Source organism: Ursus maritimus, unplaced genomic scaffold (assembly GCF_017311325.1).
Source record: "Ursus maritimus isolate PB19 unplaced genomic scaffold, ASM1731132v1 scaffold_13, whole genome shotgun sequence".
NCBI lineage: Eukaryota > Metazoa > Chordata > Mammalia > Carnivora > Ursidae > Ursus > Ursus maritimus.
In genome coordinates this window covers 2724223-2732782 of record NW_024423675.1, presented here as the reverse complement: position 1 = coordinate 2732782, position 8560 = coordinate 2724223, and the positions used below count along the sequence as shown (strand labels likewise).

At 41.6% G+C, this 8560-nt stretch overlaps 1 protein-coding gene across 1 annotated transcript in view; it reads right to left on the bottom strand.

The window, feature by feature from the left end:
• Positions 1-6912: 6912 nt before the first annotated feature.
• Positions 6913-8560, bottom strand: part of PM20D2 (peptidase M20 domain containing 2) — a 16455-nt gene continuing 14807 nt past the window's right edge. The window contains exon 9 of the mRNA XM_040627533.1: positions 6913-8560. This exon is cut by the window's right edge and continues 614 nt beyond it. The gene's annotated coding sequence lies outside the window, so the exon portion shown is untranslated.

Genomic DNA, 8560 nt, shown 5'->3' with positions numbered 1-8560 from the left:
GATGTGGTTATAATATTGTCTGGTTAAGAGGCAGGTACCATCGTATGCCCATATTGAATAATTTTTCAAGAGTCAAAATGCTGTAAAATACAGTTGACTTGAACTATATCAAACACCATTTATTCCCTGTCTGGGAGTTCAGAAGGCAGTTCAGGATTTCAAGGTTTCTTATCGTCGTTGTGCTACGATGCGGACGTCATGAAGATGTGCGGAGTGTTAGCCGGCAAGGAGCTGGGGCTAGTCAGACCAGCTTTTACTCAATGGCAATATTCTCTTTCTGTGTTATATATCCCTAACCAATATTCATTAGTTTTTTCATAATTCATATTTTAGAAAAGTGATACTCAATTTTAGAAAAAATAAAAAATGGCTTATTAGTAACAATGAAACCTCACATTTATAAAACCCAGTTTTACAAATAAGTACTTTCTTTTTTTTTTTTTTTTTAGTAGGCTCCACACCCAGAGTGGAGCCCAGTGCAGGGCTTGAACTCACAATCCTGAGATCAAGACCTGAGCTGAAATCAAGAGTTGGATGCTTAACCAACTGAGCCACCCAGGAGCCCCACAAACAAATACTTTTGGTGCGGTGTGTTGGGGTCTGGGAGCAAATGGTCAAGAAGGAATTCTTGAGGTGTCTTTGGTGCAAAAAAGGTGGGGTTTTGTTTGTTTGTTTGTTGCTTTTGTGTTTTTTAAGAGTGCAAAAAAGGTGGTTTTATTAAAGCATGAGGACAGGACCTGTGGGGAGAAAGAGCTGCACTGGGGTTGAGGAGTGACTGATTATATACTTTCAAGTTGGGAGGGGGTTAAGGATAGCATAAGTCTCTAAGGAATTTGGAAGCAAGGTTTCCAGGACCCTGGGGGCCAGCTGTTGTTAGGATAAGGTCACTTACTTCTGTCTAGTAAACCTTCATCATGAGACCCTTCAAATGTGTATCAGTGGGCCATCTGTTTGGAGGATGGTTGCTAACATATCTTGGAGAGGTAGAGAAAAAGGAGGTTTCCAAAGGAACTTTCGCATGTTAAAGAAAACTTCCAGGATCCTGGAAGTCGGGCTAATGTCAAGCTCAAGTTGCCTTTTGCCTCTAGCAGAGTCTTAACACTGAAGCAACTGAGCCCTGGAGGAAGGTCACTCTGCCTGTCCCAAGTACTTGCCAATGGGCTGTACATTGTAAGGAAGTCTAATTTTTTTCTACATTTCTTTTGCCTTTGTTCTCCACACCACTTTCACATAGTGTATTTGTATTAAAGATTCCTAAGTTTCAAGCACAGAAACATTTCATTTCGTGATTAACTCACTAAAGAGCTCATACGAAGAGACATAGATTAAGAAGTCAGTGAAGGGGGGACAACTGGTGGCTGAGTCAGTTAAGCATCTGCCTTCGGCTCAGGTCATGATCTTCATTCAGATCCTGGGATACAGCCCCACATTAGGCTCCCTGCTCAGCAGGGAGTCTGCTTCTCCCTCTCCCTGTGCCCCTCCCCCAGCTCGTGTCCCCCCCATACATAAATAAAATCTTAAAAAAAAAAGTCAGTGAAAAAAAAGAATAAGATGAGCTCTTGATGAAAATTTAATATCTAATTATCAGGGAAAAAAACAAACAACACTTCCATTTTCAGGCCAAATGAGAGTTGAACACAGCCCTGATGACTGCAAGATAAAATTCAAGCTCTTTTTGGTCTATACAGCATCGGACAGTTTGATTTGTCTGATGAATTTGACAGCACCTTCGGCATTTTGTAGCTTGAACCCTCCTATACCTATCTGATTTTCCAATATGTAAAAGCCCTTTCAACTTTTTATACCTCTCATTTATTCCGAAGACTGAAAATAAGACAGGGAAACACAATGTATAAAGAAATGCAAAAAGTAAATAATCCCCAAATGCCCATTTCCTTGTTTAAAAAATTGACTGACATTTCTAAGAGTAGTATTAACACTGGGGAAAACCGACAAGAGCAAGAAAAAAGGTTCTGGCAACAAATATTATGTATAATCTTAATTTTGGAGGGTTGCAACATAGAATCTAGATGACTGTAATTCTGAAACATTGTCCCTGAAAGTGATGGATTCCAAGGAAATGAGAAGTTTTGTAGGCTGAGAGGTCAGTGGAATTACTGGAAAGGATTAAAGAGGCACGGAAGTTGCTTTAGGAAATTTTCCTGTCCAACACAGCAAGATTTCTTATGTGCCCGGGCCAAGTTTTAAGTCCCATTCAGGCACGTTTTAACAGGATTCCACTTGTAATTTTCCAGTAGGTTTCTTCCTCTTAGATCTTCTATTGGAAAGCAATCAACTTCAGTATTGCCCAATTTACTGATATGCCTAGAAAAATCGTTCAAGCATGATGAGAGAAGAAAAAACGACCTCTGAAAATTTCTCAATCTTCCCCCAAAATTGGCACCATTTTCTCATGTGGTCCATCTGCACACCACTATCCTTATATGAAAATCAATTTTAATGTTCTGGCTTCTCCCCAGAATACTGTGACTACAGCTTAATATGAACCTGGCTACATAGTTACTGGCTTTGCCATTTCAAATAGTTCACAATCTTTGCAAAATTGCCTTTACTTATGAAATATGTCATAATTATATTCAGATATGTCTGGTGGATTTACCTAAAAACTGAAGATTTCAGGTCCAGCTTCGCCACTATTTCCCCGTTTTGTAATACTGTTCCGTAACACAGTTTAACTCCCACGGCATTCTTCAAGTTGGATTTCCATATTGGGGTATTCGCTGCATCTATCTTTAATTGGGATGAAAATACAGTTTGATTCTTGCAACTCAGATATCCCCAGTGCCGTGTTGGCATTACCTGGGAATGTGTTAAGAAAGCGGAATCTCAGTACCCACCTTCCACCTTCTCAGTTAGAACCCGTATTTTAACAAGATCCCTCAGGTGATTCGTGTGGGGCTACCACGTGGCCTAGGTGGTGAAAGACTGCACCCAAGGCAGAGCAAAAGACCCAGAAGTTTATTGATCACACTGCAGGACAGCAGTGGGCAGGACAGGAGAGACTATCTGCCGCCAGGCAGAGGTAAGGGGCCACAGCTACAGGGGTGGGGTAAGGGGGTATGGGGACATACGGAATTTTCGAAACCTTTTTTGATAATCTTAGGAACTGTGCCCGGTTGTAAGTAGTCCATTGGTCAGTTAGGGCCTATGGCTATTTCGAGGTGGGTCACTTCAAGAGCCTCACTGATTTCAGCTCGGTGGTCGCTGTGGGTTCCGTTGCCTTGCTCAGGATTCCACTGCTCAAGCCTGTTGTCCGAAGCAGCCTCCGCAATTCATCCGTACATTCAAGTAGCCAAAGCCCTCAGCTCAGCTCACACGACCGTTCATCTTCGAGTATCATTCGCAAGTGATGTAAGAGCTGCGCCGATACGGTCAACAGCTCAGTGTTGAGGGCTTACCACGCGCTAAGCCCTGTGTTAAGAGCTGTAGCTGATTTGTTGATCTCAAGCAAGTTGGTCAAGAACACCACGCCCTCCCCGCCCCCTGCCCGCCCGTGAAGTCTACAGCCCTCAAGCAACAATCTCAGCCTAAAAAAGCACAAATACCTCTACAAAATAGGAAGAAATGTTTGTCCTGGAGTCTTCAAAAATATTTCTCCACCACAAAGCTCAACTGAGTTAAAAAAAATTTGTTTTTAATTCTAAGGGAGTATGACTCTCAGTTCCGTGGGATCTAAGTGCAGATTTGGGAGGTAAGTTTCCTTGGGGGTGGGTAAGTTATAAAAAGCAGAAAAAACTCATAATCCTACTAAGCAGAGGCAACTAGTACTGCTTATCTTTTTTTCTGTACATTTTTTATAGTTGCCATCGTATTTTATGTACAAATTGATTTTGGTTCTTTTCCTTAACGTAGACTGACCATTCTCATACTAAGAACTCCTTATATTCTGCTGCCATTAAAATCTTTCCATGTTTTAAACACACAAGGCAATCTTCCCCTTAATACTGGATAAAAAATAATAGTGTGATGAATACTCTTAGACATATATTCTTGTCACACTCTATTTCCTTACACGAACAGTGAATGTCTGGAATGGATGTTGATTCGGGATCAATATTCTTCATTATGTTATAGTAGGCTCTTAGCTTTATAGGATTTAAAAATCACCAATGGGATTAAACTATACCTTAGTGGTACCTGACAATATGGAACAGCAACCACTCATACTAGCTTAAGAAAGAAATAGAAGAATACAGGCGAATCTCACCTATAAAAAGGAAACAGAAGTCCAGCAGGGCCTGATGACCACCGGAAAGATTTCGGACAGGTTTTCTTTTCAGGCAGTGTAGTACCTTTCTTTTCTGGGTGATTGCTGTATTGGTCACTAAGATTGTCCTCTGTGCATACATGATATTCAGCTCCAGATTTGTCTTTAAAACTCTAGGGCTCACCGTCATCTAAATGACACCCCCCCCACACTCTACATTCCCAGGCCTCCCCACCCATATCAATTCCACGCCAGTTTGTAGAGGCCTTCGAGGGTAAACTGGCTCTTCAGGGGACAGGAAAGGAATTAGCAACCAGAATCAGAGTAAGATTTTTCCTCCTCAGCCCACCCTGAGCTCAGTGAAGGTTGTCTGCAAATGAGCCCAAAACAAGAGGGATCCTTCAGACTATTAAAAACAAGAAACAGGGGCGCCTGGGTGGCACAGCGGTTAAGCGTCTGCCTTCGGCTCAGGGCGTGATCCCAGCGTTATGGGATCGAGCCCTGCATCAGGCTCCTCTGCTGTGAGCCTGCTTCTTCCTCTCCCACTCCCCCTGCTTGTGTGCCCTCTCTCGCTGGCTGTCTCTATCTCTGTCAAATAAATAAATAAAATCTTAAAAAAAAAAAAAAAGAAACAAAACAAAAATACAAAAAACAAAAATTTCAGCATCTGGTTAAACGTGTAGGACATGCTTTTGAGTATGCAGAAAGCGGATTTCCCCAGCAGTGGGAATGCACAGATCAGGCCGTATATTAAAGATAATAAATATGGTTGTGACAAATCAAGGTAAGGACAGAAAACAAGTCTTGTTAGTGAAATTATGTTCCTGTCATCTTAGGATAAGAAATTTGTGCGCATCTGGGGGGCTCGGTCAGTTAAGCGTCTGCCTTTGGCTCACGTCGTGATCTAAGGGTCCTGGGATCGAGCACTGCATCGGGCTCCCTGTTCTGTGGGAAGCCTCTTCTCCCTCTACCTCTGCCTCCCCATCCTGCCCCTCTTATGAACAAATAAAGAAAATCTTAAAAAAAAAAGAATAAGATATTTGTGCTTTGTGAATTCATTTCTAGGCTTTTGTTATTTTTTCCCCTTTGATTTCCTAAATTAATTTTTGTCCCATCTTGGATCTGTGGAGAAAAGAAATCATATTTAGGCCAGGAGAACTTAGTAAGTGGCGGAGGGCGGAAGGGTGTGGAGAGCAAGATGGGGTCACTCAGGTCAAGCAGGAGTCTGTTTCAAACAGGAACCCGTGTTAAGCAATGATGCACGCAGTTAAGGGTACTGCAGAGGGGCACCGGGGTGACTCAGTCGGTTAAGTGTCCAGCTCGTGATCTCAGCTCAGGCCTTGATCTCTGGGTCGTGAGTCCAAGCTCCATGTTGGGCTCCACGCTGGGTGTGGAGCCTACTTTCAAAAAAAAGGGTATTGTAGCCACGAGATATCACCGGGATCAGCATCAGCTGACACCCCAGAACTGATAACAACCACAAGCAGGAGCAGGGGCCCATGGCTGATTAAAATCACTTTGAAATGGAGAGGATTTTTGCAGCAAACTGTCACTCTTCGGACATGACCCCTCTATGTCTGACTACTTAAAAAAGGCAGCTGCCAGATTATCTCTGAACAGAACAGAGATACTTACTGTTGGAGCATAATAAGCAGTATGTGCGAAGCTGACCCCGACCAGAACCAGGCCTTATCTCAACCTCAGCCGCACCCACAGACTGACTTCTGTTTGTTTCCTAAAACCTTCTGTTACCTTGTTTGTTGTGTGGCTTGTCTTACGTTCTGCTCTGTGGGCCGGTAAGAAGTCAAGGTAATCACATGGGGAAATGTCACTGAGTTTGGAACGCTGAACATACTTTTAAATTATAATTATCTTTGCTTTATGATTAGATAAAGCTGACATTGTGGAAAGGCACAATTCGTGTGTGCACCTTCATAGAGTGCTCACGACAAAGGGGACATGGCAACGTCAGAGGCTGGACCACGGACTAACATCTGATGGGAGAGACCCAGAGATAAAAACCCAAGAGAACCATGGTTGCAATCTCTTTCTGCCTGGGATGATTTTCTATCACAGGTTCTTCATACACATACACATATGCATATGCATACATTATATATATATATAATTTTTTTTTTTTTTTACATGGGACCTTCTCTTAACACACACGGCGCGCCTGGGTGGTGCAGTCGTTAAGCGTCTGCCTTCGGCTCAGGGCGTGATCCCGGCGTTCTGGGATCGAGCCCCACATCAGGCTCCTCCGCTGGGAGCCTGCTTCTTCCTCTCCCACTCCCCCTGCTTGTGTTCCCTCTCTCGCTGGCTGTCTCTGTCAACTAAATGAATGAAATCTTTAAAAAAATAAAAATAAAAATAAATAAAAATAAAAAATAAAAAATTCTCCATTATATGAGTAATATGACATTTATTTTTTTTTTCTTTAGTTTTTTAAGTAAACTCCACACCACATGGGGGGCTTGAACTCACAACCCTGAGATTAAGAGTCCCATGCTCTATTGACTGAGCCTGCCAGGTGCCCCGACATTTACAGTTTAAAAGCAAATCCTCATCTGTAAAACTGATGAATTAATAAGAGAATAATATATCACAAGGTAATCGAGAAATTGTACATTAGGTTCATGTCTTTTCTTATCTCCATGTACGTTGAAAACAACCACAAGACAACTGTTATTAAACGTATTTATTACCATTTTAGATTTTCACACACACTTTAATATGTATGTATTAAAATATTACAGGAACTACTATCACCTGATGGTGGTAGAGACTGCTTACTTGAAAATATTAACGTCATACATAGCAAAATGCATCATCCTCAAATGAACTGCAAAAGGCCCAAAGTATGTGAAAGAGATCGAGACGGAGCTTATCAGACCTTACAGCCTTATAAACAGTTGCTAGCCAGCACAAAGATAACAGATTTATGTTACAATGAAAATGTGTTTTGTAATTTGAAGGCTCATACACAATGCAGGGCACTTTCCAGAAGACTAAAGAGATGCTTTGGGTAAAAAGTAAGAAACGTATAAAACACAAGTATCAGAAAGATTTTTTTAAAGAGTATTAGACAATCATCCTTTAAAAAAAAGGGCTTTTAATATCAATTTCTTCTATCCAAAGAGACGTGACTCAGGTATTTTTAAATATTTTAGAAACACTTCTCAAACATTTCCAAGACAGTAGCTTTCAGATGTTCCCTCAATACCTGGGTTGCTCAGATGAAGTAAATCTTACGAGGGCTCCCCACCAACCAGAAGCGTTTTCAGGCTTACGCTTAACTCTTCTTACCACCCTGAGCTTAGAAGTAAGCAGTCCTCCACAAATGTTCACTGAACCCAACTACTGAAACTACAACAGCTAAAATGTCAACGTATCGATAACTCAACAGGCCTTTGGAAGACTGTGGGAAATCACACACTGTCAGTTTACACAAGTATTCATAAACACACGACAACGTTCTAGTTTATCCTAAATGCCTCAGCCCTTTTGAGTGTTATACAAAGAAGTAATTAAAAGGATACATTTCCTGAGTAGTTCCATAAAATATGGGTAGTATTTAAAAACGAAGAGCAGTCTGAAAAGAGGCAAGCTAAACATCAGCTATACTCAGTCTCATTATATGGCATAGAGTCAGTCATGCAGTAATTAAGAGCTCCAAAAGGAAAATCCATCATTACAAAGGAAGCGCTCTCTTATATTCAAACGGCATCCTGAGGATTAGTGATCACTGGTTCCTCTGAAATGAGATTTTTGACTCCAGCATTTATGTCCATGTTTATTTATACTTTTTTTTTTTAAAGATTTTATTTATTTATTCGACAGAGAGAGAGACAGCCAGCGAGAGAGGGAACACAAGCAGGGGGAGTGGGAGAGGAAGAAGCAGGCTCATAGCGGAAGAGCCTGATGTGGGGCTCGATCCCACAACGCCGGGATCACGCCCTGAGCCGAAGGCAGACGCTTAACCGCTGTGCCACCCAGGCGTCCCTATTTATACTTTTTAGTGTAATGTGGCTCAATCAACTCACTGGTATATAGAAAATAAAGAGGGATTTAAAAATCTGAATTCTATTAACTACTACTAAAGTCAAATGATGTAAGAAGTCAAGGTAAAATCTAGTACTAAAAAAAAGTACCTCTACCTAGACTTTAGAGCACCAGTTCCCAACCTCTTTGCTGACATGATTAATCCATGACGTATTCCAATGAATAAACCCGTATTCTGACCAAGTGTTTCGAAAACTGGAAGGAAAATACAATATTACAGAAACTGCGGTGGGATGCAAATCTTAGCGGCGGCTCCGTATCGGCTCTGCA